The following is a 26,950-nucleotide window of genomic DNA, read 5'->3' as shown; positions in this document are numbered from 1 at the left end:
ATTTATTAACAAATTCCATCTATCCACGAAGCATATACAAGACAAATGTGAAACATGACAATGAAAACAAATCAATTTAATAAGAAATGGCACAAGTCATTGCATCATTAATTTCAAATGGCAAGGGAAGTAAAACACCAATGTTTTTGAGCTAGATATCAGTTGTTAATTTGTTACTTTAAACAATTTGGAAGTGATAAAGAACTGAGCTAACCTGATGGCAATAAGAAAAGTACACAAGAAGGCTTATGTTAGTCTTGGGGAGTATACAGTTATAGCAGAACATAAAAGCATCAATATCCAGCACAAAACAGGACCAGAGCTCTTAGAAACTGTGGAACTGGAAGCACAGCTGATATTATCTAAGACCCCTTAACCAAGATGTCACAAATGCAAGATGCATACATATGCATGTGGTAGACTTTTCATTCAAAAAGTCTCTTTCCAAAGGTTTACAAATAAATGTTCTTATCCAGCCATTTATTATTTTCAAAAATAGTGATTCAGCAAATATATATCGAGCTAATATGTTAGGGAAAAATGCCAGGTGGCTGGAATGCAGTCATATACAAGATCTAAAATTTACCGTAAGTTGCTTATTGTGCAATAGGGAGAAATTATAAGTAAACAGAAAGATAAAATACAAAAGAGCAATACTAGCTTAATAACTCCTTGTTGCATGTGTTTTTCATTCCATTCTATTTTTGTTTTTATTTTTAGATAGATACTAGATTTTATGTTTCAATTGTATGGATTTCTCAGTGTGAACACTTACGGTTAATGATGCAAAACAGGCATCATTTGTTGGTATTTTAAATTTGTTTCTTCTGGTTTTTCTTAAAGGTTAATATTGAAAATTTGAAGAGAATCATCCCCAGATGCTTTATTTGGGGACTTTGGAGAGGACTACCTCTTATGAAGTCCCCCATAAATCTCATGCTGAGATGGAACTGTTTCAATAACGGATTTCACACTGGGAATTCAGAATCAGCATTTCATTTTTTCCCATGTCAATGAATGTACCACAGTAATTATTCCACACAACTTCTTCAATATGATAGAGTAGTAGTGTCTAATGGAGGTGAGAACAATAAACCAACGTAAAATAACTATCCAGAATCTAAATCATCTTGGGATCATAATGGCTGCAATATGCTATTCACTTCAATAAAGCATTTGTCCATTTGCTATTCAGCTTAATAAGGCCTAATGATAAATATACTAAACTGATCAGAGCAGAATGCTATATAAGGGCTCATAAAATGAACAAAAATTACAAGCACATAAGAAAACTGGCATTCCAGGTTTTACAAATCAATAAAGATACCTATAATTTTTTCTTCTAACTCTATTTCTGTGTCCTCACAAACGTACACCATCCAAATGCATCTTTTAACTTTGAATATGATAGAGGTTACAAACAGGCAGATTATATTTCCATATATTTGCTATCTTATTAATTTTAACTGAATAGAGAACATAGAGCCAAAAAGTTTTAATGATATCATCTATTACTACAAAGCATGAGTAACAGAATTTGTAGTTCCAAATGAAATTCTTCCTCAACAACACTACAGTTATATAAGTTATTTTATTAAAAAGTGACCCCTGTGACTAATTTTAAGGAAACATACTTTTAATTTTAAGGAAACATACTTTTAGTTTCCTTGTTTGGAACACTTCCTCATATAAAGAAGTAGCTCCAAAAATGCAAAGACTTCCTTAATTTTAAATTTTGATGAATTTAACAGAAGAACAGCCATCTTTTACTCTAAGTGAAATCATTTACTTTTTTTTTTTTTTTTTTTGGATGGAGTCTCACTCTATCGCCCAGGCTGGAGGGAAGTGGCATGATCTTGGCTCACTGAAACTTCCAGCTCCCAGGTTCATTTGATTCTCCTGCCACAGCCCCCTGAGTAGCTGGGATTACAGGCGCGCACCACCACGGCTTGCTAGTTTTTGTATTTTTAGTAGAGACGGTGTTTCACCATGTTAGCCAGGCTGGTCTTGAACTCCTTCCTGACCTCAGGTGATCCACCTGCCTTGGCCTCCCAAAGTGCTGGGATTACAGGAGTGAGCCACCGTGCCCGGCCCTCATTTACTTTTAATAACGAACAAATTAAATGAATCATTTCATCATTGTTCAATCAAAGATAACTAAACTTGTACCATAATATGATTTTATTACTGTTGTTACATGGAAATATTCCTCTGCACCAATCAAAAGCATTCAATAATTTTGAGAAATATTGTTACAAAATTGAGATTTCGATGAGATGTGTGTCTAAATATGCTTTTGATGTATCTAATTATATAATTTTGATGTATTTTGATTTCTTAAATAACATTTAGGACATGAATGTTTTAAAAATACTGAACGAATATAATTATTTCTGTTGAGTTTTTAAGTTAAAATAGCTTCATTAAAAAAATTATATTGTTATCAACCCTAGAGTGCTATGTAAACTTCCTAAATCTGCATATTTATTATTGCTGTTTGTAGTTACAGTAGAAGTGGCAAGCATATATATTTCATATTTAGTTTACTCATAGGGAGTATTTTTGTGGGTAGTAATGTTTTCTGAGGACTTACCCACCTATGCACTGTGTTTTCTATCTATTGTCTAATATAATCACAACAATACTATGGGAAATGTACTGTCATTAGGTATGCTTGTGTTATAAATTGGTGGTATAAATTGGGTGGGCTCTGTTGTTCTACTGTAGTCGCAGTTTCAGACAAGCACAGAGAGGTTCTTGAGACTCCTTGAGTAGAGTTTTCTCAGCATTTCTATTCCCCAAAGAAGCCAAACCTTGCCTTTATTTTTGATCATTCTTAAATGGATGGGAGTTTCCTGGTCTTTCCCCAGGATTATCAGACCTGTGCTTGCAGAATGCAGAGTCCTGAGCCCAAGATGATTTCTCACTTCTCCTTCAGGTGCAAGAGGTACATTCTTTTACCCTTCCTCCGCATTAACATTTCTTTGATTAAGTCCCATGGGCAGCATGCCTACCCCAGAGACAGAAGGGTTTTGCTTACATTTTGACCTCAGAAGCAGTGGAATTTTGCCTTGCTTGTGGAGATGAGTTTGTTTCCCATTTACCAGTAACATAAAGATTTTGCTTCATGTGAGAGTCTAGAAAAGTAGTGCGAGCTTCCCAATGATCCCTCAGCAATTACTTCCTTCATGCCTACACCCCAAATCCTTCTAAAAAGCACCCAGTGGAGGCATAAGAAGATAAGTTGTGAATGAGTGCTAAGTTTCCTTGTGACTGGATCTCTGCTATTTCAAAGTGACATACTGGGGAAGTTGATTTATTTGTTTGCCTTGTGATCTCAGCTCTTCAATGGGATAAATAATAGTTATAATTTTGTAGATTATTCAGCTTTTTCCCATTGGTTGTCAGAACCGGTGTCCTCTTGTAACTTTTCATATCCCAAAAATAAACATAAGAATTTAACCAAACATTTGACGGGAATTGAGTATTAGATTATGTCACATTATACCTTTATAGAAAGTGTAGCATTCAAGCAATAGCTACATATAAGAATCATGACATCAGAGATTCAAAATTCCATTAGTGAATTCATCAACAGAATCGATACAGTTGAGGCAGTGAGCCTGAATCTGAATCAAAAGAAGTTCTACAAACTGAAACAGAAAGAGGAAAAACAAAGAATAAATAAATCAGAATATCTAACAGCTATAGGGCAATATCAAATGTTATAACATATATGAAATTGTTTTCTTAGAGGAAAAGAGCAATAGAACAGAAAATGATCAAGAATTTCATAAAATCAATGAAAGCCAAAAACAAAACACACAAAACTGCCGATCTAAGAACCCAAGATAACACTATGTAGCAGGAAAAAACAAACAAACAAACAAACAACAACAACAAAAAAACCCCACAAAAATTTAAAAACACACAAACACTTAGAGAAAACATTGATAAACTGTTGGAACTGAAAGACCAAGAGAAAATTTGTAAAGACAGCAAGGGTGGGGAAAACAGGGGAGTGGGATATATCATATAGAAGAATAAAGATAAAGATAGAAATTCTTGCAAAACAAAGACAATGTAGTGATTTATTGGATATGTTGAAAATACTAAAATAAAATCACATTCATCCCACGTCTATTATCTACTGAAAATATCTTTCAAAAATGAAAATGAAGAAATTGGCAAAAACTTGAGAGATTTTAATGTCAGAAGGCCTGTTCTGGTAGTAGTATTCATTTCTCAGCACAAAAATAACAGATAGAAATTTGAATCTACCCAAAAAATAAGGAGTACTAGACGGTAAACATAAAGGTAAGTCTAAAATGTATAATTTTAAATGTTTAAATTAAAATATAAGAAATAATATATATGCTTCTATATTAAGAAACTGGAAAAATAAATTTAGGTCTAAAAAATTAGTCTCGAATTAAACTTTCTGTTTAAATGAAAGAAATAAATGAGAAATAAATCAATGAAATATAAATCAGAAAAGCAATAGGAAAATCAATTAAAATAAAGTTATTTGGAAAGATCAGCAAAAATAGTATAACTGTAACCAGATAGATCATAACAAAAAAGAGAATGTACAAATCACAAATATCAGAAATAAAACAGACATTAAGAGGCTAAGGGAGGAAGAATATAAACAAATGTATATCAATATGTCTGACAATTTATATGAAATGAACACAAAAAATCGAATGAAGAAAAGCCATAATTAAATGTTCCTTTGGGGTCATACTGTATATCCATATCTCTGAGCTGTATCGTTGCACCAAAACCTAATATTAAACATTTTTTAGAGATGTTAAGCATCTTTTCATATACCTGTGGGCCATTTGTATCTCTTCCTGGAGAAGTGTTTATTCATGTCCTTTATGTATTTTTATTTGAATTATGTTTTCTGCTTCAGTTGTAGGAGTTCCTTATATATTTTGGATATTAATCCCTTACGACATATATGATTTGCAAGTATTTTCCTCCATTCCATTGGTTGCCTTTTTACTCTGTTGCGTCTTACCCTTCTTATTCCTACTATATTATCTGTGTTTGTGTGTGTGTGTGTGTGAGTGTGTGTGTGTGAAAGAGAGAGATTTATAAGGCTATTTTACATCACTTTTTGAAAGGACAGAATGTAAGTAAATTTCAGCAAACATAAATATTAATCTGGTTTTCTATGTCAAATTGGAAAAGTTATGTTAAAGTTTCAAGTTTTATTATATTTACATATATGACAAGGAGTATATGGAAGGAAAAATGTAAGAAGCTCAATTTATATAAAATATGAGGCTCATGAATGACATACCCCTTTATTTTTATTTTTTTATGCTGTATACCAAAGGGCATGATATTACATTAATTACTTATTTTTTACTATGTGTTTCTAATGGGATGATAAAGGTGATTACCAGTCAGCTATCTTTAGTTTTTAAGTGGTTAAAAATATAAAACTAATTTTAAGGTTAGTTTTTATTTTCATTATAAGCTTTATATAATGGATGGAATGTTGAATTGGCTACTTCATGTTTTAGAGATTCAAGTTTACAAATATAAACCAGAGGTCAGTTAATCTAATTTGAGTATTAATGAGAACCCATTAGCATAGTTTTCTTGGTGGATTTCACAAGTTCCATCATTTTTGTTATCTACTGTATATTTACATCATTAGTTTTTACTATATTCATTATTTCTACAATTTCAAATCTTGTTTCCAGGCCCAGAAAATTTTAGAAAGCTATTTATGTAAAATTCCATGGGTCAGACATACAAACACAAAATTAATGCAGAGCAGATGATACACTGACATATGCAAAGTTTGAAGCTCAAAATTCTCAAGCATGTCTTTATGTATTTTTGTTACAGATACTTTTGCAAATATATTTTTCTCTCATTTTTACTTATTTATTTTTTGAGGCAGTCTCATTCTGTCACCCAGGCTGGAGTGCAGTGGTGCAATCTCAGTTCACTGCAACCTCCTCCTCACAGGTTCAAGCGATTCTCTTACCCGGTGTGTGCCACCATGCCTGGCTAATTTTTTTATTTTTTAGTAGAGATGGGGTTTTACAGGCTAGTCTTGAACTCCTGACCTCAGGTGATCCACCCACCTGGGCCTCCCAAAGTGCTGGGATTACAGGTGTGAGTCACCAGGACTGGCCTATTTTTCTGTTTATAATGGTCCTGAATTATATACACTATACACACATACACTCACACACACACACACACACTCTCTCTCTATATATATATATATATACATGCACACACCTTATTTATTATATATAAGGACAACATAAATCATAAATAAAAGCCATATAAGAAAATAAATTTATTCAATTATAAATATTTGAATATTCTCACTGATTCCTTCCCAATCCCCCACTGTCATCCTCCAGGTTTAGGATGCTTCATTCAGCCTAAGTATATTTTCCATAAACATCCTCAAGTTATTAGCAATATCGAAAATAAGAGTAATGATAATAGTAAAATTATAAAAAAAATAACAAAATGACTTGCCTGTAGCAGCCACTTAAATATTTGTTTAATAAATAGATAATTCTTAAATGTATGGTAAGCACCATGATTAGATCGCTACATGAAGTTTTCCATGTAATCCTCCATATTACACATTTCCATGTAATATGAAGCAAATATTTTCATTAATCTGAGTTTAAATATGAGAAATTATAATGCATAATAATGTAAAACAGCTTGACTTAAGATTATAGCTAAAAAATGGTAGATATGAGATTTAGATCAAATATATACAACTCCATACCTCATAAGTCAAACCTATATAGTACTTCTTCATATGATGCTCTTCATAATCATCCTACTATCTCAATATCTACTGAACTAGACCTGGAATTTTTAGTCTGAATCTTAATCTCTCCATTAACTTATTCTGATGTACTGCTTCAATTTTATGCCATATTCTTCTTTATTCAACAAGTAGTGTAAAAAATATTATATAAAATTATGTTGGCTTTGCATAAAATATTGAATGTGTCTCTCCACCTTCCTAAACCATCATTATTTAGAATCTGTTTGGAACCATTGATCTTCCAGAAACCCTTCTCTGAGTACTCTATGAAGATGTGGTTCCTTAATATTCACAATTCCTATAATATTTTATTTCTCTCTTACATGCAGTATATAATAAAGTATATTACTTCTGGGGTTTCTGGAAGTCAGAAATGACATTTTATCTTTACCTTCTTTTTATAGTTACTAACTTTCTTCAAGGGAATTACTGAATCATTATGCAGCTTGGATGAGGCATCTTGGTGCCTTGCCTGTAGCAGTGATCTTTCAATAACCAACTCTAGTTGTGTCAGATACCATCTTTGTGACTTTGGGTAGGTTTCAATTACTATAAATGAATAGAAACACTAGGTATAGCAACTATTGTCAGTTAAAATGTTCCCTATCAATTTGTAATGTTTCTTTCTCCCCCTCCATCCCTCCACCATAGATTTACCTTGTTCTATCACAGTGTGAATAAAAACATACAAATTTGGGAGTGGTCAGTTTTACAAGTTAGTTTACATGGAGAGAACCTTGCTTTATCATTCACGTAGTTTAATCTTCTTTCCTATGCCATATCAGAGAGGTTTACTAACTGTGCTTTCTCATATGCAATATTTCCATTTCTTAAAATTCTTCAAAAATTTATAAGCTAATTTGCCACACTGTCAGGTGTGGCAGGAAATACCAATAGGGGCAGTCTGCTACTTAACATTCCAAAGTGGCATTTAAATTTTTTTCTGTTGCTTGTTTACCTCCCTATCCCTGTAGCAGCCTGAAAAGGCTCCCTCAGAGTTCTAAATATGACTTTCATTATTCTGATTTTAGTTTGGCAAACTTACTTACACCTTCCATATCTACTTCATCCAGATCCTATTCTCCAGACATATGACCCAGCTTGGTAATCACATTCTGAAATCTGATTGCTCCCTGAATCTTGTGGTTGGTGTTCCTGACCGGGGATTTTACTCTAGCTTTGATCGTCCCAGTGATATTTATTCAGTAACGAGAGCTTTATTGCTTTTCCCAACATACATATTGACTGTCTTGATAAATTAAACTGATAAAACATGACATCACTTGAAAAGGGGAAAACTAACTCAACATTCAACTGGCATCTTGTATAAATCAAAATTCTCTGAGCAGTTATAAGCTTGTATTGTTATTGTGGTGGTTATTATTATTATTATTCTTGTGAGACAGAGTCTCACTCTGTGGCCCAGGCTGGAGTGCAGTGGCGCGACCTTGGCTCACTGCAACCTCTGCCTCCCGGATTCAAGCGATTCTCTTGCCTCAGCCTCCTGAGTAGCTGGGACTTCAGTCACGTGCACCACAGCCAGCTAATTTTTGTATTTTCTGCTAGAGACAGGGTTTCACCATATTGGCCAGGCTGGTTTCTAACTCCTGACCTCCTGATCCGCCCACCTCAGCCTCCCAAACTGCTGGGATTACAAGTGTGAGCCACTGTGCCCAGCCAAGCTTGTACTTTTGACCAACTATGTCAGTTGAACAACAAGTTTGTCTAGATGTGTCTAGTGTATTCTGTCAAAATATTCCACGTATGGATACAATCCTATGTTGCAACATATTATTAGTATTTATAGTTCATAGATGTTGCTATTAAAAATAAATTTCTAAACCAATGATAGATATAGAATTTAGAGAATCATGTTAATAATAAAAATAAGCATTTAATATTGTAAAATAATACATTGTTTAAATGATATATACTGAGTTTGAAGAATTAATTAGTAACATCTTCTTCCATTAGAGTTTTTAAGTTATGCATCTCTAGATTCTTTCAGCCAGAGACAAGTCAATCACAGGCCAGAATTGAGCAACAATCTGCCCTGTGATATGATTTGATAAGACCAAATTAACAAATAGGCTCATATTCTGACTTAAATTAATCTCTTGTCTTAAAAAAGGTAGATTTTAATTGGGTAACTATTGTATTTTCTAAAACAGTTAACATAACTAAATGGAGTCAAATTATATTCTTATTTGCCTTTGACCAATTCAACCAGAAGGAGAAGGTGCAAGAATAGAATAATTATTTTTATTTCATTTTATATTTTTTAATTTAACTTTTATGTTAGATGCAGGGGTACAGGTGAAGGTTTGTTACATGGGTATATTGCACCCAGGTAGTGAGCATAGTACCCAATAAGTAGTTTTTCAACCCATGTCCTCCTTCCTCCCTCTGCCCTCTAAGTAGACCACAGTGTCTATTGCTCCCATTGTTCCCAAGTTTATGTCCATGTGTTCTCAAAGTTTAGCTCCCACATGTAAGTGAGAACATGCAATATTTGGTTTTCTATTCCTGTGTTATTTTGCTTAGGATTATTGCCTTCAGCTCCATCCATGTTGCTACGAAGGACATGATTTCATTGTTTTTTTTTTATGGTTGTGTAGTATTCCATAGCATATATATATGAATCTTGTATAAATCAAAATTCTCTGAGCAGTTATAAGCTTGCATTGTTATTGTTATTATATATATATATATATCTATCTCACATTTTCTTCTCCAGTCCACCACTGATGGGCATATGGATAGATTCCATGTCTTTGCAATAATGAATAGTGCAGCAATGAACAGACAAATGCATGTGTCTTTTCAGCATAATGATTGACACAAATAAATTGAAACACTTTCTAAGCTCATAGATTGAAAGAATCAATATTGTTAAAATGGCCATGCTTCCCAAGGCAATTTACAGATTCTATGCTATTCTTACGAAACTACCAACATCATTCTTTAAATAATTGGAAAAATAACATAAAATTCATTTGGAACCAAAAAAGAGCCTGAATAGCCAAAGCAATCCTAAGCAAAAAGAACGAAGCTGGAGGCATCACACTACCTAACTTTAATCTATACTACAAGGCTATACTGATGAAAACAGTATGATGCTAGTACAAAAACATATATATAGACAAATGGAACAGAATAAAAAACTCAGAAACAAAGCTTCACACTTTCAACCATCTGGTTTTCAACAAGGTCAACAAAAACAAGCAATGAGAAAGACTGCTTATTCAATAAATGGTGCTGAGATAATTGGCTAGTCATATGCAGCAGAATGAAACTAGAGAATCATTTAAGTAGTGTCTGTGATTCAGATAAATTCCTTATTACCATTCTATTAAATGAACACTTATCCTGGAGTAATTACCTCTATCTTTTTCTTTCCATAATTGCTTAAAATAGAAGAGTAATACTTCTCTACTTCCAGGAACTTTAAGGGTACTCTATAAGATTCCAGAAAAAATTAGAAGACTGTAAAGGTATATGAAATTAAAGATAATAAACAATTTTCTCAAGACCTTTGAGTAAATTAAACTTCCAATTTTGTGTACTTGTCAGTACAGCGATATTAATTCTGGCTTACCATGTTTACGTCGTTTACACATTCAGCCTATCCTGCTGACTTCAGAAATTTAACTCTGTATTGAGAGGTGATTCCACTGTATTGAGATCATACTTACTACCCTTGTCAGCATGTAGAACATAGAAACCTCACGAAACTAGATACCAGCAAGAATAATCAAATGAGTACTTTCAAAAGCTGAACAAGAGAGTTGACAACTTCCTAAGAGCTACAATGAAGTAGAAGGGGAGCATAGTGAGCAAGGGAGCTCTAATCACGGGTAGCAGATGAAATAGGGATTTTGAAGAAAGCTCAAAGGAAAAGAGGACTGAAGTAGGTTGAGTGATGGCACCCCCAAAAGATATGCCTACACCTTAATTTCTGTAACCTATGAATGTTACGTTACTTAGAAAAAGAGTACTTGCAGATGCAATTAAGGTTAGAGCCTTGAGAGACCACAAGTCAAGGAAAGCCAGTGCAGCCAAAGAAAGGCAGAAAAGACAACATATTCTCCCGAGAGCCCTGCAGGAAGCACAGCCCTGCCAAGTTTGAATTTTGGACTTCTAGCCTTGAGACCTGTGAGAGAATACATTTCTGTTGTTAGAAGCCACCAAATTTGTGGTAATTTGGTACAACAGCCTCAGAAAACTAAGACAGGCACTGTAGCAAGAGCAATCACTTCATAATTTTCCTGGAGTTCTTGATGATAAGCTCACCCATAGTTATAGATTATCTTTCCTACTAAGGAGAAAAATGTAAAAATGTTGTTATATTTCAACACTATATTGACTCAAGAAAACTATTAAGTAATCTCATGCAAACTTATGAAAATAAAATTTGATTAATGATTATTTGTGATTATCATAAGAAATGACATTCACTTAAAGCAAGACAATTCAAGTAAGTGATTTAATTCTCATTCCATTTCTTTCCTTTCTAGATCCTGATGGTTTCTTAGGCTTTTACTCTAACAAATTCATGTTAAACATTCATTTTAGTAGAACTGAGAAGATACGTGTATTTTTTGATAAGAAAAATTATTTGTAATCATTATTACATAGAAATTGTAAGAAAACTAATCAGAAGGGAAAACATGTTCCAAAATAACAATAATATTCATTATGTAATAAACAATTTTAAGCTAGTAATTACAATGTTTCAAAGAATCACATTCTATCAATTACTGCTAAAACTTAATTTATGAAATGCTTTAATAACATTTGATATTTATTTGAATATTCTATGTACTCACTCCAACATTATGTCTCCCTAATTGCCTCTCTATTTTCTCCAAAGTCCAAATCAAGCCTGTCTCCTCAATAACATGTTTTTAGCTAACTGAAGCCCACACAAGTCTCCACTTTTGGAATTAATTTATATTATTTATTAATCATTTAACGTAGTTTGTTCCTATTGATCAATTAATCTATTTCCTGATTCACCAAATAAAATTGAAAGGTCTGAATAATACTCCTCAATAAGCAGCAACTTTATAAGCTATATCTTTCATTTTCAAAATCTGGTTCTGCTTTTCCATGTGAACTTAAGTTAATGAATGTATCTGTGCCTTAGTTTTCCCATATGTAAAATAAAGAACATCATCAAATCTAATAATATGTAAGTGTTCATTTAAATAGAACAATGCAGAGGTATTGTAAAATGCTACATATTTGTTGATTAATATAGTTAAAAAAACCCAAATAAACACATTTTATAAAACTTTCTCTGGAAAATTTAGGCATTTTTTTAATCCATATAACCACAGTTTGTAATAGGTCAAATTTTATTATGAATTAGGCTTGGACCACTCTAACAGTTTACCATTTGTAGTACACTAAATCCACTTTAGCAGAGCAAAGACTAAGGAGGACTATGTATCTTAACAACTTTTAGAAAACCATGTAATTATTTCCATAGCTTGCACAAATTAAACTTGAAGTAAGTCCACTAATGTATCATAATTATACACAAGGTGTAATATTTCCCACCATTATTATTTTTTCTGAAATCACTATATTGTTAAATAAATCTTTATCAATAACCACAAATATCTAAATTGCATTATCTTTTCAACTGGCTCATATGAGATACTTATTCTCACTGTAATGAATTTTGACACTGTGATGATCCTCAGAAATGCAGCCACACCATAAAGCAAGCCAGCTCCACAAAGGAAACTCATAAATCCTGAGAAGTCATTGGAGATGTCACACTGGGCCTTAAAAAGTAGCATTTTACCCCCACAAAGAATTGCTGTGACTGTTCCCAGCCAGAATTACCTTATTAGCAAACATTTCAGATAGGGAGATGTGGACAGAAAATTGAGGACAAATTTGAAATTCTATATTGGGAGAGGCGTACAGAAGGAAGAGAATGTCTGCAGAGACAAGATGGAAAACTATAAAGGGAAAAAAAGAAGTCAGATATATTTAATAGTGTGTCCAAGATAAGCCATTTACTTAAGAATGTCATAGACGTATGATCACAGCATGGTGATCAAAACTATTTCATACTTTTGCTTTGGCAATTAAGGTCCTAAAGAACCTGTTTTCAATGGTCGTCAAAAAATCTGCAAAATCTAATCATCTGAAAGAGTTTTAATGTAAATATGAGCATACAGCTTCACAGTGCTAGGGAAGACACTAAAGAAAAATGCATGACCAGCTTTATGCTGATGTTTTGAAGACAAGTTAAGCTATCTCCTATCATTAAGATGTATAACTAATTTATTAAGCACATCAAGTCATGCTACTAAAATACAATTTTATGGAGATGAAGCAAACAATGCCTTTTCAGGACTAACTTTAAAATACAAAATTTAAGTTGTGGGGTAAAGCCACTGACTACTTCCAAACAATCAGACTAAGAAGATTTCATGGCGCTATACTTTAAAGTAACTTACATTTTTTATTTTAGTTATGTTTAGCTTAGGCAGGAGAGTAAAAGAGGGAGAGCACTAGAAGAAAAAGATAACTGCACAGATAAGAGGTTGGTGGCAAAGAAAATCAAAGATATGGTAATTGCAGTAATTTAGAAAATATTCTATGATATTGGATGGGATACAATTTTTTAATATTATTTAGATCAATTTCATAGGCAGTTTCTTCATTTGCTTATGCAGTCATTTAGTCAACAAATATTTCTTGAGTTTATACTATTTCTAGGGCCTATGTTGTTCTTTAGAAGATGTAACTCTTGTATAGTACCAAGAACACATTTTATGTGTATGTTTGTTTGTCAATTTGTGTATCTCTATGTGTGTGTGTGATTATGTGTTAATACATATATTTATATACATATAATACATTAATATAATTAATATAATATATAAAAGGATATATATAAAAATATATAAACATATATACCCTGTTTAGAGGGACATTTTGTCAAAATAATGTTTCCCTCAGAAATACGATTTACAGTATTTCTCTCTTTAAAAAAAAATATATATATTAAAACCAAATATAGCCAGGGTATTTATGACATTTAAGGAACAGCCAAAATAGATTTGTGTGTTGTGCTCGCATGCCCTAGAGGGTTAGAGTGATAAATGGTGAGTATGATGCATAGATTCACAAATTAAAGGTATTCAAGTATAAACTGACACAATCAAGCATACTGTCTCTGGCTCAGTAATCACTGAAACAGTGTTTGGGAAACCTAGAGTGAACCATGACAGTAATACGTCAAAAACTGGGTCACTGGAAACTGTATCTATAAACTTCCAAGATGTGTCTGTCCGTTTAGTCTAAACTAAATGACTTATTTTAGATTCAGATTGCAACTCTCTCCACAGTAATACTAAAATAAGGTTAACCATTGAGACCTTAAATATCTTTGCATATGGAAAAGTAAGTGCTGCATTAGCAAACCAAAACAGTTACAGTTAAAAAAAAATATTGTGCTAGAGTTTTCAAGTGCCTGCACTGCTGATTATGACAAAAATATTCTTCCATGCTTAAAAGATTTAAGTACATCTTCATATGTCTAACAATACTAAGCAAACACACACACACACACACACACACACACACACGAAGTTAAATCAAATAATTTAACCATCTGTTTTGCAGAGGATTTTTATCCTAAGAATGAGAGTGTTTTAAATAACTTTTCATTCCATTGTTCTTTGGACCACTCCACTACTCAGTAAAGTATATATTATTTCAATTTTATTAGCCTTATAAATTGAAGATAGAAAAGTCACATTTTCATTCCTAAATGAATTTCACTGACGTATTTTTAAAATTCCATCATTATGCAACACCACATTTTAAGCATCCATATTTGACTACATGTTGTGATAGTAATTAAGTAAAATCGTTATGCAATATATGTAATCTTTTTTAGAATATGGCTTTAAATGCTATGTTGTTTAGAAAAATGTACGAAATTTTTTTCTTTAGTTAGTGGTTATAAGTAGATTCTGAGATATATGTAAGTTTTCACTTGCTACTGGTAAAATATTTTATTATTTTAATCACTTTAAGTAAAATGATTGGATACGTAAAGCAACACAGACTGAAGGATATCTAATCACATAACATCTTTACTCAAAATGCCATCATTCAATTTTAATATCTGTATGGGCTTACAAAAGTTATATAAACCTCACCCTGTGTGCCACAGTTTCATCCTCTATAGATAGTGTAAGAATGTACTACATTAGATTGTTGTCGTGATTAAATAAGACAATATTTTTTAAACTTTTAGAAAATTATCTTATGTTTAATGTGAAGAAGCACTGAATTTCAGCCGGGCGCAGTTGCTCACGCCTGTAATCCCAGCACTTTGGGAAGCCGAGGCGGGCGGATCATGAGGTCAGGAGCTCCAGACCATCCTGGCTAACACGGTGAAACCCAGTCTCTACTAAAAATACAAAAAATTAGCCGGGCATGGTGGCGGGTGCCTGTAGTCCCAGCTACTCAGGAGGCTGAGGCAGGAGAATGGCGTGAACCCAGGAGGCAGAGCTTGCAGTGAGCCGAGATCACACCACTGCACTCCAGCCTGGAGGACAGAGCTAGAGACTCCGTCTCAAAAAAAAAAAAAAACAAAAAAAACAAGAAGCACTGAATTTCTTAAATCAGTAGCATTTCTATACACTAACAACAAACTATCCAAAGAAGGTTAAGAAAACATTTCCATTTGCAATATCTACAATAAAATAAAGTAAAATATTATATTTAGGAATACGTTTAACAAAGGAGGTAAAAGATCTGTAAACCGAAAACTACATAATACTGACAAAAGAAGTTGAAGCCACAAATAAATGAAAGGATATCACATATTCTTGGTTTGAAATAATATTATTAAAATATTCATAATACCCAAAGTGATCTAAAGATTCAATGCAATGCCTATGAACGCCCCCATGATGTTTTACACAAAATTGAAAAACAATCCTAAAATTCATTACAGAACCATAAAAGACCCCAAGTAGCCAAAGCAATCTTAGACAAAATAACAAATTTGGAGGCATCACTCTACCTGGATTTCAAAAAATACTACAAAGCTATAGTAACCAAAGCAACATGGTATTGACGTAAAATCAGATACATGTGCTAATGGAACAATGCAGACAGACTAGAAATAAAATCCACACATGTACTGCCAATTGATTTTTGACCAAGATGCCAAGAACACACAATGAGGAAAGGACATTCTCTTCAATAAATGATTCTAGGAAAGCTGGAAACCCACAAGCAGAAGACTGAAATTATATCCTTATTTCACATCATATACAGAAATCAATTCAACATGGATTAAAGATTAAATGTAAGTCCTGAAACCATAAAACATCTACAAGAAAACACAGGAGAAAAGCTCTATGACATTGATCTTGACAATGATATTTTGGATATGACCCCAAAAACACAGGCAACAAATTTTTTTTTTAAAGTCAAATGGGATGAAGTCAAAATAAAAAGCTTTTTAAGAGCAAAAAAAAAAAAAAAAAATTGAAACAATCAACAGAATGAAGAGACAAACTATGAAAGGTAAAATAAAAAAATGCAAATTATATACTTGATGAGAGGTTAATATCCAAAATACATTAGGAAGTCAAACAACTCAGGAAAAAATAAAGAAAAAACCTAAATTGATATTTCTCCAAAGAAGACATACAAATGGCCAACAGGTATATGACAAAATGCTCAACATCACTAATCCTCACAGAAAGGCAAATCCAAAACTACAATGAGATATCACTTCACACTATTATAAATAAGGAAAAAAGATAAGTGTTGGTGAGGATATGGAGAAAAGGGAACCATTGTACAGTATTGGTGAGAATGTAATTGATACCATCATTATGAAAAACAGGATGGAGATTCCTCCAAAAGTTAAAAATAGAAGTACCTTATGATCCAGCCTTCTCACTTCTGTGTACAAATGCAAAGGAAATGAAATCATTATTTCAAAGAGAAATTTGTACTCCCATGTCCACTGCAGCTTTATTCACAATACCTAAGATGTGGAATCAACCTATGTGTTCATCAGTGGGTAAATGCATAATGAAAATGTGTCATATATATACAATTAGGTGTTATTTGGCATTAAAAATAAGTAAATCTTGCCATTTGTGACAACATGGATGAAACTGGAGGACATTATGCTAAGAGAAATAAGCCAGACATAGAAAGATAAAAATATTGCATGACATCACTTATATGTGCAATCTAAAAAATTCAAATTCATATAAACAGAGAGTAGAATGATGGTACCAGGAGACAGGAGGGTAGGAAATGGGAGAGATGTTGAGGTTAAGTGGCATAAACTTTCATTCATAAGATGAATAAGTCCTGGAGATATAATATTTAACATGTTGACTACAGTTAATAATAATGTATTTTATACTTGAAATTTGCTAAGAGAATAGACCTTAAGTTCTCAATTGTTGTCATTGCATACACACACTCACACACACACACACACACACACACACAACCAAGATAACAATTTGAGGTGATGGGTATGTTTTTTAGCTTGATTGTGGTAATCATTTAAGAATATATAAATATATAAAATCACATTGTAGACCTTAAATATACCAATTTTTATGGTCAATCATACATTAATAAAGCTGAAAAAATTGAACACAATTTCATCATCAAAAAAAGAAACAAATTATAGAAGGATATTTCAACTGTTTCTCTCAGTAAGACTTGAACAACACTATCATCTAACTTGACACTATTGATGGTTTTAGAATGCGATAGCTAACAACAGCTGAACACATATTTCTTTTCAAATTCATAAAGAATATTTACCAAAATAGACCATACTCCGAGTGATAAAATTCTGAGGATCCTAGAAATAGAAGAAAAATTACTTAATCTGAAAAGGGAATCTATGAAAGACCTACATCTAACTTTGCACTTAATGGTGAAGATTGAATACTTTCCTGTTAAGATCAGGAAAAACTCAAGAATTTCCACTATTCCCACTTCTATTATCATTGTCCTGGATGTATTGCCTAGTGCACTAAGTCAGAAAACATAAATGTAAGCCATTAAAAAGTGAAAAAATAAAACTTTCCTTATTATAAGACGACTGATGTGTAAGAAGAAAATCCAACAGAAGCTACAAAAAGCCACTGGAACTAAAAAGTGTTTTGCAAGTTTTCAGGATAAAAGATCAAATACATCAAAACAGTCAAATAAAACAATAAAGTAGAATGGAGAATCTAAAAATGAAACACAAAATTACATGGTCAATTGATTTTTGATAAAGGTGTGAAGGGGATTCAGTGAAGAAAGCATAGTCTTTTCAACAAATGGCACTGACTGTACGTATGCAAAAAAATGAATTTTGATCTATAACTCACAACATATGCAAAAATAACCCAAAATCATTCACAGAGCTAAACATTAAACTTAAAACTATGAAATGTCTAGAAATAAGCATAGAAAAAAAATCTTTGTAAATTTAAGATAGGTAAAAATTTTATAGACACAATACTAAAATAAAAACCCATAAAAAATGAAATGGACTTCATCAAAATCAAGAATTTCTACTTTGAAAAACACTGTTAAGATCAGCCACAAATGGGGGAGAAAATACATGCAAATCACATAGTTGACAACAGGATTGTTTCCAAAGCAGAAAAATAATATTCAAAGCTTGATAATAAGAATACAAACAACCCAATTTTAATACAGGCAAAACTTTGAAGAGACATTGAAACAATGAAGGAATATGCATGAAAAACACATGAGAAGATGCTTAACACTCTTTGTCATTAGGGAGATGCAAATTGAAACCACAATGAGACATCCCTATGCACCTACTATAATGTCTAAAATTAAAACGTGTAACCACACCAGTATTGATGAAGATGTAGAGCAACTGGAACTCTTATACATTACCAGTGGGAAAGTAAAATGTTACAACTGTTTTGAGACAATTTGAAACTTTCTTAAAAAGTTAAACATATACCAACCAAATGAACTCATCATTCCTTTCCTAGGTATTTACCCAAAATTTCAAAACATATGTTCCTATACAGACTTAAGTGCAAATGTTCATAGCAGCTCTATTTGTAACAGCCAACGCTGAAAACAACACAACTGTCCATCAACGTGTGAGTGGATAAACAAATCATTTTAGCCATCCAATGAAATAGTATAAATTTATAACAAGCAATGAACTATTGACATTCATAGAAATATGGATAAATCCCCAAATAAGTATGCTCAGTTAAAGAAACAAGGCCAGAAATGCAACATAGATTGTAGGATTCTGTTTATATAACCCTGTATAAAATGCAAACTAATATAGTGACCAGAAAAAAACCAATGTTTTCCTGGGGATGGAGTTGCAGTCAGGAAGTGTGGGTGAGAAGAATTACAGAGAAACAAGGGAGTTTGGGGGGAATGATGACTACTTTGTGTTTACAATTTTTATATATGTCAGTATTTATCAAAATGTACAATTTAAATTTGTGTAAGTTAGTGTATGCCAGTCATACAATAAATTTTTTAAAATGCATGTGTAAATTATTTTTCTTATCTCAGTTGGTCGTTTATGTTTATTATAAAAATGTTAACAGTGAGATAGTGTTAAAAAACAAGAACTTTACCATTATCTTTATACCAGGCAGTATGATATGGGAGAAAACATAATGGGAAAAAAGTGTTTGGAGATTTGGGTTCTAGTTTTGCTATTGTAATGACTGACTTACCAACAGTCTAACCACTTAAGCCTTTAACTTACTCAGTTATAAAGTCAAAGGGTTGTACAAGGTCACTGGTCCTCAATCTTGTTTGGAGTCATGTAACATTATATAGTATTAGTATTTTAGCCTGGGTGCGTGAAAGGATTGAAGGATGCCCAGTAGAATGTTTTGCAGATCAACAATAATTACAACATGATCCTAACCTTATACCAATACCTCAGAATGTTGTCTAAATGACTCAAATTTAAGTTGCCATTTCCTTGGGGTTTTTACTGTACCATTCTCTCTTACATGGTGCTCATATATACAAAAGGCAAAGTTCTCATATGTCCCAGAAAATATGAGCTCTTTCCTTGGAATTGGCTTGACTTCACCATTATAGTTACGACTTGCTGTCAGGATTTGTACCCAGTGTTGCAATATACTACACAACCCACTTAAAGCTGTTCCAATAATACTGTATGTAGATAGTATTAGGAGAATTATAATGTACATTGCTCAAAATTAGACAACATTCCTGTGAAGCAGTTAAGGCTACTTTGAAAGCATCATTTTTAAATCTGTAAAATGGGAAAAACCATATATAGTATTCTGGCTTACTGTGTTAAAGAGATAATGACTATATATTATGAGTCATAACTGACACACAATAAATATAAATTATGTTCATCTAGTGGGCACTCATAGTTTTATGTCTTTGGCCATTATTGAAAATACAAATATAATTCTGAAAGATTTCAGTCAGTTCTTGCTTAGAGCTCCTTTTCCTGTTTCTAATGCAATTTAGTTTGAGGAAATACTTTATTTCTTGGTTAAGTTATGGCAAACATTTCTAAGAACTCCAGCCATATTTTTATGCTTACAAAAAATTTGATAAATGTAGTGTCTATTAAAGAAGGATGAGGACTTGCTTTGACATTATGGAAATAAAATTCTACCTCTTTTTTCAGAAATAAATGAAAGATTGCATATTTTTAGTGAATAGAGATTGATATTATTTTCTAAGTCAAAATTTTGAATTTTGGGCCAAACTCAAGGAATTCTTTTTTCATAGAGGGTTAAAATTAAAATTAAAAAAACATGTTTGTGTCTCTCTGCCAATATAATATGTTTTATGCCCTTTGGAAGTTTTTAATAAGGATTTTTTTTTGGATGATAAAAAAGAGAGAACTTTAGTATTCTGTGAAAATTCTCTCGAACTGAGTGTTCACATCCAATTATAGCTTAGGATCCCAAGTATGGAGCTGCAGAATTTCCAATGAGAATGTATCTTCTTCTAGTCTCCTATTTACCTTCTTCTAGTCCATCCTATCTGTGTTAAAAATTTTCACACCTGTTTTTATAAATGCCTTTTAGAAAAATTTTAATATACTTATGAGACATCTATCCTTTCAGTAAAGTTTGTTATATAATACAAAAAATATTTCATGTCTGTATAGTGACAACTTGTAGACTATAAGAAATCATTGCCTCAATTTATTAATATAATTACATTAAAAAATTTGTGTCCTATTAAACTAATTTGCAGCTTTACTATTGTGAAAACATTCTAAAAGCAATTAACTCATTTCTATTACTAAACTTCCTCAGGTTTTTTTGTTTTATTTTATTTTGTTTTGTTTTTCCCTCCAAGTATCTCTTATCAACTCTTAATCATACCTTTAAGGAAAAAAAAAATTATGAAACTTGAATCTAATTAAGTTGGGTTATTTTTGTTGTGGTTTTTTTGTTTGTTTTCATTTGTCTTTTCTTATTTTTATACTTTCTTTCTATTATTCTCTTTTTGATCCGATATCAATTACAGTTGGCCTTCTGTATTATTGGCTTCCACATCCATGGATTCAACCAACCTCAGGTTGAAAATATTTTTAAAGAAATAATAAAAATAACAATATAACAATGAAAATATACAAATAGAAAACATGGTATGACAACTATTCACATAGCATTTATGTTGATCTAGGTATTATAAGTAATCTAGAGATTATCTAAATGGAGGATGTGCATAGGTTATATGCAAATACAATGATACCATTCTACATAAGGAGCTTGAACATTTGCAGATTTTGATATCCACCTGGTTCCTAGAACCAATTCTTCCTGCTGATACCGAGGGACAGCTATATTCTAACCTTCTTCATTCTCATTGGATTGTTCCAATACAGGAAGTGGAAGTTATCTTTTAATGAAAAACAAATCTTCAACAAAATACAAAAGCACTTGACACTGAAGAAAAAAAATAATTCCAAAAAGAAAGTTTTCTTTGATAAGGAATTTTCCTGACAGGATAATAATAGCCAAAGATTTTTGGAAAGTGACGTTTCTTAAGTATGTTAGGTAGTATCTTCAAAAATAATAGAAATTAAGTAATTAAAAACAGGGAAAGCAACAGTTGGCTGTCAAATGCCCAGGCAGTGACATAGGTTGAGCTGATTTACTTCCACTCAGAAATGTGTGTGGTCCATGATTGCTACTCCTCAAACATCAAAATCCCTTCTCTTCACAGTGCCTTGTCTCTGGAACTACCTCTCTTTGGGCCTCCATCTGACCTCAGTTTGACTACTTCAACAGCCTTTTAACTGGACTTATTGTTTTCAACTGAAATCCTCTTCTTCGTTCATGTCCAGTGGTTATAATCCAGCCTAAAACATTTTAATGGCTTCCCTTCATTAAGTGAATACCTGCTAACTTTTCACAATGAAACTCAGACATAATATATTTATGGAGCCTTGCATAAAACTTCCAGAAGGTAAAAATCCAAAAGGAACAGACCACTGTCTCTGTACAAAGGCAAAAACTTAGAGGTGTTTTTTTTGTTTGTTTACATGTCTTTCTCCCTCTGTTATACTGTAAGTTCCTCAAGAACAAAAACTGTATCTTACTTAAACTTTGTTTAAATAAGGGTTTAATTAAGTGTTTTTTTAAGTAAATAAATAAATAAGTGTTTCATTAAGTGTTTGTTTAAATAAGTGTTTGGCTCCAAATTAAGGATGCCACCAAGTAGATAATTTGAAGTAATTATTTATAAAAGCTAATAAACAGCATAATGGTTAAGAGAGATTGGTGATTTTGTAAGAACTAGGATCCAGTCCCAGTTCTGCCACTTTCTACTAGCAGGGTAATATTGGAAAAGTTATTCAGTTTCTGTAAGTCTCAATTTTATCTGAAAAATTCAGCTAGTAAAAACACCTACTCAGGGTGGTTATTATGGAATTATATTAGTCAATGATCTAAAGCCTTTAACATGATAACCACTCAAAAATAAGCACTCAATAAATATTAAATAATAGTATTTTCTTTGTATCTCCAAACCTGTAAGATAATTGAATATAATTAAATTTCCATTCATGTTCGGTGGATGAGATAGCATCTCTCTTAGTATGCAAAAAAGTGACACAGTCTAGGTTCATGACAAACTCTTTCATATACACATAGTATTGATAATCCAGCTTTCCTTGGGCCCAAGTTTTCATATAGTCATAGGTAAGTTTACATGTCATATTAGTGTGGTTTTACTATGATCATTCCATATCACTCATTTCCAAGGCATACTATACTTAAAGGATTTCTAAGATTTCATTTGTTCAGATAAATTTTGGGGGTCAACTTAAAGGATTTCTAAGATTTCATTTGTTCAGATAAATTTTTGGGGTGAACTTAAAGGATTTCTAGGATTTCATTTGTTCAGATAAATTTTTGGGGTCAATTTTAAGCCCAGCTTCAATTTGCTGTATCCCCTCTTTGTATTAATTCCCAATATTAAAATTGGATTCTTTCATCCATCACTGCATTATTTTTTTCCATAACATATGTACACATTAATTTGAGTGTTCGTTCAAGTTACAGCACCTTAATTTGAAAGAAGAAAATTAAGAGAAGAGATGCTTTTCCATCCTTGGTTGGATAGCTCCCTGTCCCCTACCCCTGTTCTAGATGCACAAACCAGCCCACTCATGCTTCATCTAAGAAAACAGAAATAAGAGAATGTGGAAAGACATTTTTCTAATATATTCCAATGTATACAGTACTTGGAGCAAAATTTAAATAATATAAGGTCTCACTCAAGGGGTAGCGGTCCCTTTTTACATATTATTTTGTAGTAGTACGTCAGTCTAGTTTAGATTAAAATTTTCTGAATGAAAAACTTAGTGAAGTGTTTTTATTGATGAAGCATCATTTTAAAAACAATGTAAGCCTCTGAAAATTATAGCACGTGTTTATAAACATTTTGTAATAATATATAATATATAAGGTGTTTAGAAACACACATATATACTTCTACATAATCCAGTTGCTTTTCAACATTTTGAAAACTTAAAGTTATAATCAACGTGATAAATAAAAAAATGCATACTTCATAGGTATTCTCACATTTGAAAAATTGAACACTTCAAATAAAATATTGTGTAAATCCTAAGATATTTTTAATGTTTGCTTTTTCAACTTAAAATAGGATTTGTGTTTTCCTAAAAGAGAAAAAGTAAAATTTGATAACAATAATTAAAATGTTCTTTAATAGTAATAACTTTGCAATGAAATGAGTGTATTTATTTGAAGAATTATCATTGATAATTAAGATTTTAAAACAAATTGAGTCTCCCTACACCGTTAATTCGAGGAATAAGGCAAAAACTACATTCCCATTACATAAAATAAGGAATTATCATATTAGCCCTGTATGCATCCCATTAAGGTGGTATGTTTATATAGATATATGACATATATATCATATATATGTCTTATATATCATATATATGTCTTATATATGTATATGTCATTTAGGTAGATATATATTCATTTACCTAACAATATTTTGATATCATCTTCTAACGGAAATATGCCAATGCACTCTAAAAGTAATCACCTAAATAATTGCGTCATAGATATGTGCAATATAGAGAATAGAGAATGAATTATAAAAGCTAAACAAAAGCTAACTGATTTAATACGAAAATGACTTTAAAAGAAACAAAGGAAATGAGTAATGGAAAATAATTTTTAAAAATGAATAGATACAGAATTTTTTTATTTTTAACTTTTGTGAGTACATAGTAGGTGTATGTATTTATGGAGTACATGAGATGTTTTGATAAAGGCATACAAAGTGAAATAAGCATATTTTGTGGTATCTAAAAATCAAAACAATTGAAGTCATGGACATAGAGATTAGAAGCAGAATGCTGAAAAGGAATTGCAAAAGGAAAAAATGTACAGACTAAATATAGAAAAACAAAAATAGTTTTAACTCTCTGTACAAACTCTGAAAGGCAGTGAAAATCTACCACTGTGGGATGACTATGGTGAACATTAATATATTATATAGTTTCAAATAGCTAGTGAGTGTACATTGAATGCTCCCAACACAAGTAAATTATAAATGTTTGAGATGTTGGATATGCTAAGCATCCTGATCTGATTACTGTAATATTATATACAGTGTAGTAAAATTAATTGTCCATTATATATAGTGTAATTAAAAGTAATTGCAAAAACTGCAATTACTTTTGCACCTACTGAATATATCTATATATATAAACATTGGTATGCACCCCCAAAATATGTGCAATTATTATATGTCAATTTAAAATATGTGTATTATTGTTAAATATAAAAAGGAGGTTGTGAGACTCTCAGCTTCTGCCTGTATATGATCATTATTTTCTTTATGTTTTCTACTGCCCAGTAGTTATAAATAAATGAATTTACCATTTTGTTTGTTTATTACCACATCTATAAGTCAGGATGTATGCAAACATTATTCTACCGGCCCCTAATTTAATAGCAAGACTAAATACAAGAACATGTCAAGCAGGATTTTCAAACAAATGAGATCATGTTGCTTTATGAACTGCAAATAAACAATTAATTGCATAGTATTAAAAGGAAAGATACAATTAGAGGAATGTAACCTCTTCTTCAATGAAAATTTTGAGCGAACTACAAAGAAAGTGCCAACATCATCTACAATTCTACTAGTTTTTTATTGCTACTGGTATATAATTGTGAATTATAACTCTATATAAATAATTTGTAATGAGTTTCATAATATCAATGAAAAACAAATTAAGCAATCTGGTGAAATAATTCATATCAGAAATCTGCTGTTTTTCAGTTTTGTCACGTATGTAAGCCCATCAGACACAATAGTGTCTGATGAATTCAATTATGAATGTTAATTACATAACATTTTCTTGAGTTTGTACTTGTTCTCTCTGCCTGAATTTTTTTTTAATCTCACTCTCCATTTTTTTGCCTGTGAGATATTCCTAGTTATCTTTCAAAACTTGGCCCAGGAATCTCAACTTTTATGAATGACTTGCTTTGATATCCGTATTAGTCTATTCTCACACTGCTATAAAGACATACCTGAAACTGAGTAATTTACGAAGAGATTTAATTAACTCAGAGTTCCACAGGCTATACAGGAAGCATGGCTAGGTGGCCTCAGGAAACCTTCAGTTATGGTGGAAGGTGAAGGGGAAGCTGGCACATCTTCACATGGCAGAGCAAGAGAGAGAGAGCGAAGAGGGAAACACTACACACTTTTAAACAACCGGATCTCCTGAGAACTTACTCATTGTCACAAGAACACCAAGGGGGAAATCTGCCCCCATGATCCAGTCACCTCCCACCAGGTCCTTCCCCTAACATCGGGAATAACAATTCAACACGAGATTTGGGTGGGGACAGAGAGCCAAATCTCTCATACTATCTTATGAGAATTAGACATTTTTCTGTATAATTGCTATCTTTTATAAATCCTCCTTTTTAAATTATTCTTTTTAACACTTATGTGCTTATATTTCTCTTATATTTCTAGCTCCCCAAATAGACTGTAAGCTGCTTGAGATTAATGAACTTGTCTTTTTTATCTTTGAGTCTCTAAATGCTGGGATATGCTATTTTATGGAGTTGAACTGAAGTGATGTATTACCTCTTTTTGAGGATTTTTGAAAGTCTTAAAACTCACTTCAAATATTAGCAGGCATTATATTATTTTGTCATGAGAAGAAAATAATTAACATATATTGGCCTAATACTTACAGTCTACTCTGAATTGGGTAGAGCAAAAAGTTAATATACCTACTCGAAATCCTTCTGGTATGGAAGACTAGAGCTTTATATCTAACATTAAAGAGAACAGTATTTCTCTTAACTGAACTGAGATGGTATGAAGTCTTTATGTGAATTGGGGTTAGGACAGGAAAAGAACAGTAGTAAAAATCCTCTTAGAATACTGTGGGGTTGAGTTTTTACTAAGAGAAAGGGCATGATGAAAGCAGTTTTAACCAGAGCTGTGCTATTTCCACTATCTTTCTCATTCTTTTGGTTTTTGCTATGACACACTTGATTCTTAATTTACTCATCACAG

The 26,950-nt window shown here is 32.1% G+C and overlaps 1 protein-coding gene across 2 annotated transcripts in view; it reads right to left on the bottom strand.

The window, feature by feature from the left end:
• The window catches only part of GRID2 (glutamate ionotropic receptor delta type subunit 2), a 1,522,941-nt gene that overhangs the window by 1,341,490 nt on the left and 154,501 nt on the right, over positions 1–26,950 (bottom strand). The window lies entirely within an intron of this gene.

This window comes from Pongo pygmaeus, chromosome 3 (assembly GCF_028885625.2).
Source record: "Pongo pygmaeus isolate AG05252 chromosome 3, NHGRI_mPonPyg2-v2.0_pri, whole genome shotgun sequence".
Classification (NCBI taxonomy): domain Eukaryota; kingdom Metazoa; phylum Chordata; class Mammalia; order Primates; family Hominidae; genus Pongo; species Pongo pygmaeus.
Note: the sequence above shows the minus strand (reverse complement) of the source record. Positions and strands in the feature narration are given on the sequence as shown.